The sequence below is a fragment of the Myotis brandtii genome, unplaced genomic scaffold, assembly GCF_000412655.1.
Source record: "Myotis brandtii unplaced genomic scaffold, ASM41265v1 scaffold772, whole genome shotgun sequence".
NCBI lineage: Eukaryota > Metazoa > Chordata > Mammalia > Chiroptera > Vespertilionidae > Myotis > Myotis brandtii.
Window position 1 is genome coordinate 395,884 of NW_005371090.1, and position 7,641 is coordinate 403,524.

Below are 7,641 nucleotides of genomic sequence, written 5' to 3' on the forward strand. Positions count from 1 at the left end.
GGGGCCCGAGCCGAGCCCCGAATCCCCTGCGCTGGGGACCCCTCGCTGATTCTCGTGCTTGGACGAGAGTAGTCGCTGCCCTCGGACCCGTATCTTTTGAGAAATAAAATGGATCGGCCCAGGGTGCTCCCTGCACCGGGCACGGCCAAGTTTCCAGTAGCTCTTTTGTTAAGGAACTCTGCCTCCCGCTTCCGCAGATAGCGTTTGATGGACTGCAAATGGTGCCAAGTTGCCTCGTAACCTTCACTAAGTAGGTCAGCCTGTTTAAAAAAAAAAAAAATGAAAAGGAAAAGCAAAATGAACTGAAAGTAAGGCCTTAGGGGTTTTTGTGCCTCTGAGGTTGTGGGTAGATCTAAGACAGAGGGTTTGTTTTGTTTTAAGACTGAGGTTTTTGAACAATGCTGTGTGGTTCATTGGTATGTGAGGATTGTTTTTAAATTTTGCTTATATGTGCAATGGGGAGATTTAAAAGGTATCTCTGTTCTTATAAAAAAAAAAAAGTGGATCAGATATAACGAATGTCATCATTCCTTGTAGGGGTATTTAAGTCTTCTTTTAGGAAGGGTTTGAGGGAGACACAAATCAGTCAGCAAACATTCCCAAAATACTTTTTGCGCACACAGAGTATGAAACTCCTACCCTTGGGGAATAGGAAAGACAAAAGAAGCAGCATAGACTAACTGATAGTATAATTACCGGTTTTTGCATTATAGGACCCTCTGCAGCCTCAAAATCTTACGAAAGCCATGGACTGGCCTTCCAGAAAAATGCACCTTTACATAAAAATTCTGAGTAAAATATTAGAAGTTAATAGAATTCTGTGGATCCTAGTTAACAACCTTAGTATACACCATAAATGCTGGACCTAGAAAGATTGGATTTAAAAAACAACAGCATTTGAACGGAGTGGGAAAGGTCAGGTGGAATTTAAATGAGGGAGGAGGGGTTTGGAATGGTTGGTTAGAGAGACCCCTCTTGAGAGTGATAGCAGATGCAATGAGAAGAAGAAATCAGACTCTAAAGAACACTCTCCTGTGTACTCACAGTGCATGGCATGTTACAGGGGCTTAGCAAATACTGAAGGAAAAAAACACCTGAAGGGCCGAAACTTTATACGTTGACCATTGAAGAGACACTGATAGTTCTGAAGTAGGAAAAAAGGGATGTGGTTCAGTTCTGTAAGCATCTGGGGATATTGCTATTTGTCAGAGTTAAGGACAAAAAGATGATTTTTGCCTTCTTGGGACTTCAAATATACGTAAAGATGGTTCTTGCCTTCTAGGGGCCTTTCATATACATAAAGCTGGGTATATTGAATATACCCTCAGGAAACTCAAATCTGGCAGTAGCTGAAATTTTACCCAAAAGGTTCTTAACTTGAAGGCCTAGGACTGGCCACAGGAAGTTTTATGAATCCTTGGAAATTCAGCATACACCATCATTTATAGTGTAAATCAGGGCTGGGGAACATCTGGCACACAGGCTGTATAAAGCCCGAGAAATTATTTGGTCTGGCTCTGCCAAGGTATTAAAGGTGAGTTAATTAAATGTTTGACCAAATATAGTAGGCTAACTTTTGAGTTGATGACTTTGTATGGCCCTTGGCAGAAAAAAGGTCCCCCACCCCTGGTGTAAGTGAATGTGAACTTGTGTTTTCTGATGAAGAAAAGAATCAGTGGGAAAAAATATTCTCGGGTGAGGATTAACCAAACAAAAACAAACAAAAAAGAATAATTATTCCTTTTAAATCTAACTTTCTTTAGCAAACAATTAATACTATATACCTCTTCTCCCCGTTACTGACTCCCCCATCATTAGCCACCTCATTTTTTAGCTTTCCTTTAAAGCTGGGAATAAAGTCTGGACTGGTAACCCAAAACATACTTGATTCTTTTCAAATTGTCAGTAGACCTTCCCCATCCAGAACAGTCTGGCCTTGGGCAGTGTGGCTCAGTTACTTGAGTGTAGTTCCATGCACTGAGGTCACAGGTTCAGTTCCTGGTCAGGGCACATGCCTGGGTTTTGGGCTTTATTCCCATTAGGGGGCATGCAGGAGGCAGCCGAACAGTGATTTTCTCTCATTATTGATGTTTCCATCTCTCCCTCTCCCTTCCTCTCTCTGAAGTCAATCAAAACAAAACAAAAAACAAACATATTAAAATCAATAAAAACACTTTTTAAAAAAATTCTGAATATCAGTACATTAGGGTAACTGGTATCTCCTAATAATCTTGTTTCATAAACGAGTATAACAGCTTCCAGTCCTTAAGACTCTAGGCCTCACGTTTTTTGTTTTTGTTTGTTTAATATATTTTTATTGATTTCAGAGAGGAAGGGGAAGGGAGAGAGAGCTAGAAACATCAATGATGTGAGAGAATCATGGATTAGCTGCCTCCTGCACGCCCCCCACTGGGGATTGAGCCCACAACCCGGGCATGTGTCCTTGACCGTAATCGAACCTGGGACCCTTCAGTCCGCAGGCCAGCGCTCTATCCACTGACCCAAACTAGCTAGGACTCAATTTTTTGTTTTGTTTTTTAATCCTCACCCAGGGTATTGTTTCCATTAATTATTTTTTTTTTAAAGAGAGAGTAAAATGGTGAGTGGGAAGAGAGAGAAACAGAGAAACATCGATGTGAGAGAGTCACATTGACTGGTTGCCTCCCACCGGGCATTGAAGCTGCAACTGAGGTACATGCCCTTGACGGGGAATCAAACCCAAGACCCTCTGGTCCACTGGCTGACGCTCTAATCACTGAGCCAAACTTGCTAGGTAGGCCTCAAGTTTTTAATATTAAGGATTGCAAGACTGTCTTGCGTCACTTCTTATGCCTATTTTTACCAACTAAAAAAGAAAAGCAAAAATGTTTTTGGTGTATTTATGGTATACTTGAAAAAATTCATTAAAATTTGTTTTGTGAATTCTCTAGAAATTTTTGAGGTTATTTAAAACAACATAGCTATAAAACTAAATTTATCATTTACTTAAAGAACTCGCAAAGCAAGAAATTAAATTTGGAAGTGGCCAAAGTAGATCTCTTGATATGTTATAGGAATAAGGGTTTTTTTCTTCTTCTTGGGATTTCTTCAACTGACAGTAGAAAATTGCAGTCACTGCTGAATTAAATTATAGTAGCTTAGTAGTAATGTTTAATGTTCTTCTGGTTGAAGAGTTCTGTGTATCATTAGTAGAAACAAATTAGAGTGGTTACCTGGCTCATGGTGATTATATCAGTAGACAAGTCTGTGCTAGTCCCATCTTTTGGTAAATAGGCCTTCCGAAAATACACAAACTGCCAATCATTTTAACCTTCCTTTCTCTCTTCCTGCTCCACCTACAGTGATTAATCCAAGAGATGGGCACACAGCCTAAGTTAGGCCAATCTGAATCCATTACCAAGATTTTAAAATTAGGATTTGAGAAGACTACTTTTCCTTTCCTGATGTTTTACTACAAAGTCAGAAATAAGCCACATACGGTGTAGCTGAGATAGGAAGATTCCTGACAGCCTAAGAAATCCTAGCTCCAGTTTTTCCCAAGGTCAGCTGTGTTGTGGTCCTAGCAGTGTATTCCACAGTCCCCTCCCCCCCTTTTTTTTTTTGCTTAAACTAGCAGTAGTTGAGCTAATGCACTCTCATAGATACCTACTTTCATGCCAAATACCTGCATTATTTTTACCAGTTTTCATCTTTTTCCCCCTTCCTAATACTTTGTATTGAAGTGAATAATATTAACTATCCTGTGGAAATTTCTGAATTTTAGTAAAACTTAAGTTTGAATAGGATTTGTAATTAATTTAGATAATCTAATTCTTTTTGTAAATGGTGAAAGCGTTTTTGAAATGAACAAGATTGTATGATGTACTTTAATTATCTTGTGGATCTTTTTACATCTAAATATGTATAACATTCCTGGTTAGTTTAATAAGAGAAGTAGGTACTGATGAAAAAAAAAATTCTAGAATGAATGAGTGGGCTTCCAGTAAAGATGATAGTGTAGGTAAATGCTGTGCTCTCATACTCCACAACCATATCAAAAGTACAGCTAAACTACAGAACAGCCATGATTCAGAACCGCCTGAAAATGAGCTGAACGGAAGTCCTACAACTAAGAATATAAAGAAGAAGCCACATCAAGACTGGTAGAAGGAACCCTAGCTGGTTTGGCTCAGTGGATAGAGCGTTGGCCTGCAGACTGAAGAGTTCCAGGTTCTATTCCAGCCGAGGACACATGCCTGGGTTGCAGGCTCGATTCCCAGTAGGGGGCGTGCATGAGGCAGCCAATCAATGATTCTCATCATTGATGTTTCTGTCTCTCCCTCTCCTTCCCTGAAATCAATAAAATTATATTAAAAAAAAAAAAAGGCTGGTAGAAGGAGTGGAGGCGCAGAATGGACTGGTTGCACATCCAGGTGTGGTGGGTAAAAATCGGAGGAATATCTCAGCTGCAGAGGTTCCCCCTGAGGATCAAGGGGTCCCACCCCCACACCAGGCTTCCCAGCCCAGGGTTCCAGTGTTGGGAAGAGAAATCCCCATAACTTCTGCCTGTAAAAACCAGCAGGGATTGTAGCTGAGTGAGGCAGAGAGCGGCTGGGGTCCCATGCAGTTCCTCAAAAGGCCCTGTGCACACTTACTGGGACTTGCTCCTTCTGAGCTCCAGCATTAGGGCAGCACTTGAAAGCAACCAGGGACTATATGGGGAGAAACTGAAGTATCTGACATCAGGTGAGAGCTGGAGGGGCAACTTTCTCCCAGACAGAAATGCTGGCAGAGGTACACAAATTAAGATATGATCACTAAAGTAAATATTCCAGTAAACTTTACCTGAGCATTCTTTTACTAAATAGTTTGGATTATATGGATCTATAAAACATAAGACATAATGACTCTAGACAACTGCAGTAGTGCAGAGGGTTTATATAGCAAAAAGTTGGGTCACAAAATAGAATCCCTCAAATATAAATATGTTTATATTTTTTGAAGAGCATATGTAGCTTTAGTCAGATTATCTAAGAAGTTTGTAACTCCAAAAAAGGTGGTGAATCCATTGCAGTTTCCTGCTCTTCCTAAACAGAAAAAAACAAAATACCTGAATATCCCTGAATTCAGTACTCAAGAATACTCTTCCAACAATATTAACATTAAAATCCATTAGCGTTGTTACCTGTAGCATTGCTAATGACATAGTATACAATTAAGCCTGAACCTATACATGCATACATATACACACACATGTGCATCACATAGTAATTAAAATTATAAAGGAACTACCTTACTCAGTGAAAAGTAAGTCTTCGTCCCATCCCTGTTCCCAGATTTCCAGTTCTCCTTGAAGGTAGTCACTTTAACCTTTTCTTATATGTTCTTCCAGTTAGCTTTCTCTTTTTCTAAGTAGCATTTTAAAACTTTCTTTACATCGATCTTGCACATTTCTTACTAGATTTATGCCTAAGTGTTATGGATTGAATTGTCTCCCTCCACCCCTAATTTATATATTGAAGTTCTGACCCCAGTACGTCAAAATGGGACTGTATTTACAAATGTAGCCTTTAAAGAGGTAATTGACTTAAAATTAGGTCAGTTAGGGTGGCCCCTAATACAATTTGATTGTTGTCCCTATAAGAAGAGATTACAACGCAGATATAAACCAAAGGGTAGCCATGTGAAGAAACAAAGAAGATGAACATCTTCAAGGCAAGGAGATACGTCTCACAAGTAACCAATACTGCTAACTCAGACTCGGGTTGCTTGTCTCAGACTTATAGCCTCCAGAATTGTGAGAAAATACATTTTTGTTGTTTAAACCACCCATCCTCTGCTACTTTGTTATGTCAACTCCAGTAAACCTTTTAGTACTGGGAAATGGGAAGAGTTTTGAGATGCATGCTAGAAAAAACCTGGTTTGCCTTAACGAGATTGTTGGTAGAAATTTAGATGTCAGAGGCAATTCTGGTGAGGGTTCAGAAAGAAGAGAACTATAGAAAAAGGTGCTGTCATCTTAGAGATATATACATGTATCAAAAACAGAATATTGGTAGACATACATTAAAGGTGCTTCTGATGAGATCTCAGATGAAAATGAACATGTTATTGGAAACTGGAGGGAGGGAACCTTGTTATAAAGTGGCAAAGAACTTGGCTGTGTTGTATTCTAGTGTTTTGTGTAAAGTAGAACTTGTAAGTGATAAGCTCAAATATTTATCTCGGGAGATTTCTAAGCAAAGTGTTGAAGATGCAGCCTGATTTCCCTTTGCTACTTATAGTAAAATGTGAGAGGAGAGATAAATTGAAGTTATTAAGAAATATAGAACCCAAAAGTTGAAGATTTTGGAAAATACTCAGCTTATCCATATTGCAAAAAAAGGAGAAAGCTTGTTCTGGAGAGACTACTCAGGTTTGGGTGTAACTGGGCAGTCATTTGCTAAAGAGATTATGGGCATGTGATATTTTGAGCCAATCAGTCATCTCAACAGAATGAGAGATGGAATAGAGATGGTTTATCCAGGAGAGATTTTTAGGGGACTCTTGGATGGCTTGCACCACTATGAATTGCATGGAGGAACAAGATTTTTGAGGATCTTATACCAGCAGAAATGCTACCAGCTTGGACTGAAGAGGACACAAATGAGATGAAATAAAGGCAGGCTCTTGGACTTCTGGGATTCTATTGGTTGGGCCAGCAGAGCTATTCAGTTTTAAACATGTGTTACCCTTCAAGAATAGGGAAGAATGTGCCTCAAAAATGGGTCAGAAGTTAACAGTACTAACACTGCTACCATGGGCCCAGAACACAAGGCCCAGGGAGAAGCATTGTCTCCTCGATTGGTTCCAGAGAGGTTGAGGCCACTGCTTTCCAGTCTAGTGAGAGTTGAATAATCATGCTAAATATTGAACACTGCTTTTTAGCACAACTAATTGAAGCATTTATAATTTTAATAAAAGTGATACAAAGAAAAACAATTCAGATAACTTGACAATTAATATTAATTATAATTACCCAATATTAATGAATTTATGACAAACAATATCCTATATAATAAAAGCATGGTATGCAAATTGTCCCATCAACCGGGAGTTCGACCAAGGGGCGGGGCTGGATGGGGGAAGGGAGGGAGGCTCTGGGGAAGGAAGGGAGGCGAATTTTGTGCATTGGGCCTCTAGTCTGTCCTATCTAATAATAGAGAAACATGGTAATTAGCCGTACCTCCGCTACCCTTCCCATTGGCTAATCAGTGAGATATGCAAATTAACTGCCAGCCAAGATGGCGGCCGGAAGCCAGGCAGCTTGAAGCGAACAGGAGGCTTGCTTGCTTTAGTGATGGAGGAAGCCAACGTTCCCTGCCTGCCGCTGCCGGCCTCTGAGCTTTCAGTTTAAGAAACATTGTTACAATTATAGAAGCTAAAAAAGAAGCCAGAAACCTGCTTTCAGCCAGCCGGGCCTCAGCGCTGGAGGTGAAACGGTGTTTTGATTATAGAACCCAAACTAACCAGATACCTGCTTTCAGCAGCCGAGGTCTCAGAGCTGGAGCCGAGCCTCAGAGAGAAAGCCGGCTCTCAGTTCCAGTGACAGCCATAGAAGGTAAATAAATCCAAGAATAAAAACAAAAGAAAAAAAGGAGAGGTTTGGAGCTTCAGTCGCCC

At 40.1% G+C, this 7,641-nt stretch overlaps 1 protein-coding gene across 8 annotated transcripts in view; it reads left to right on the plus strand.

The window, feature by feature from the left end:
• The window catches only part of NR2C1 (nuclear receptor subfamily 2, group C, member 1), a 47,440-nt gene that overhangs the window by 564 nt on the left and 39,235 nt on the right, over window positions 1-7,641 (plus strand). The window contains exon 1 of one of the 8 annotated variants that reach the window (XM_005883161.2): window positions 7-254. The exons of 5 other annotated variants lie outside the window; for them this stretch is intronic. The gene's annotated coding sequence lies outside the window, so the exon portion shown is untranslated. Of the gene's footprint in view, window positions 1-6; window positions 255-285; window positions 309-7,641 lie in introns of those variants that run through there. 2 more of the 8 variants (XM_005883160.2, XM_005883157.2) reach the window with 2 other exon arrangements.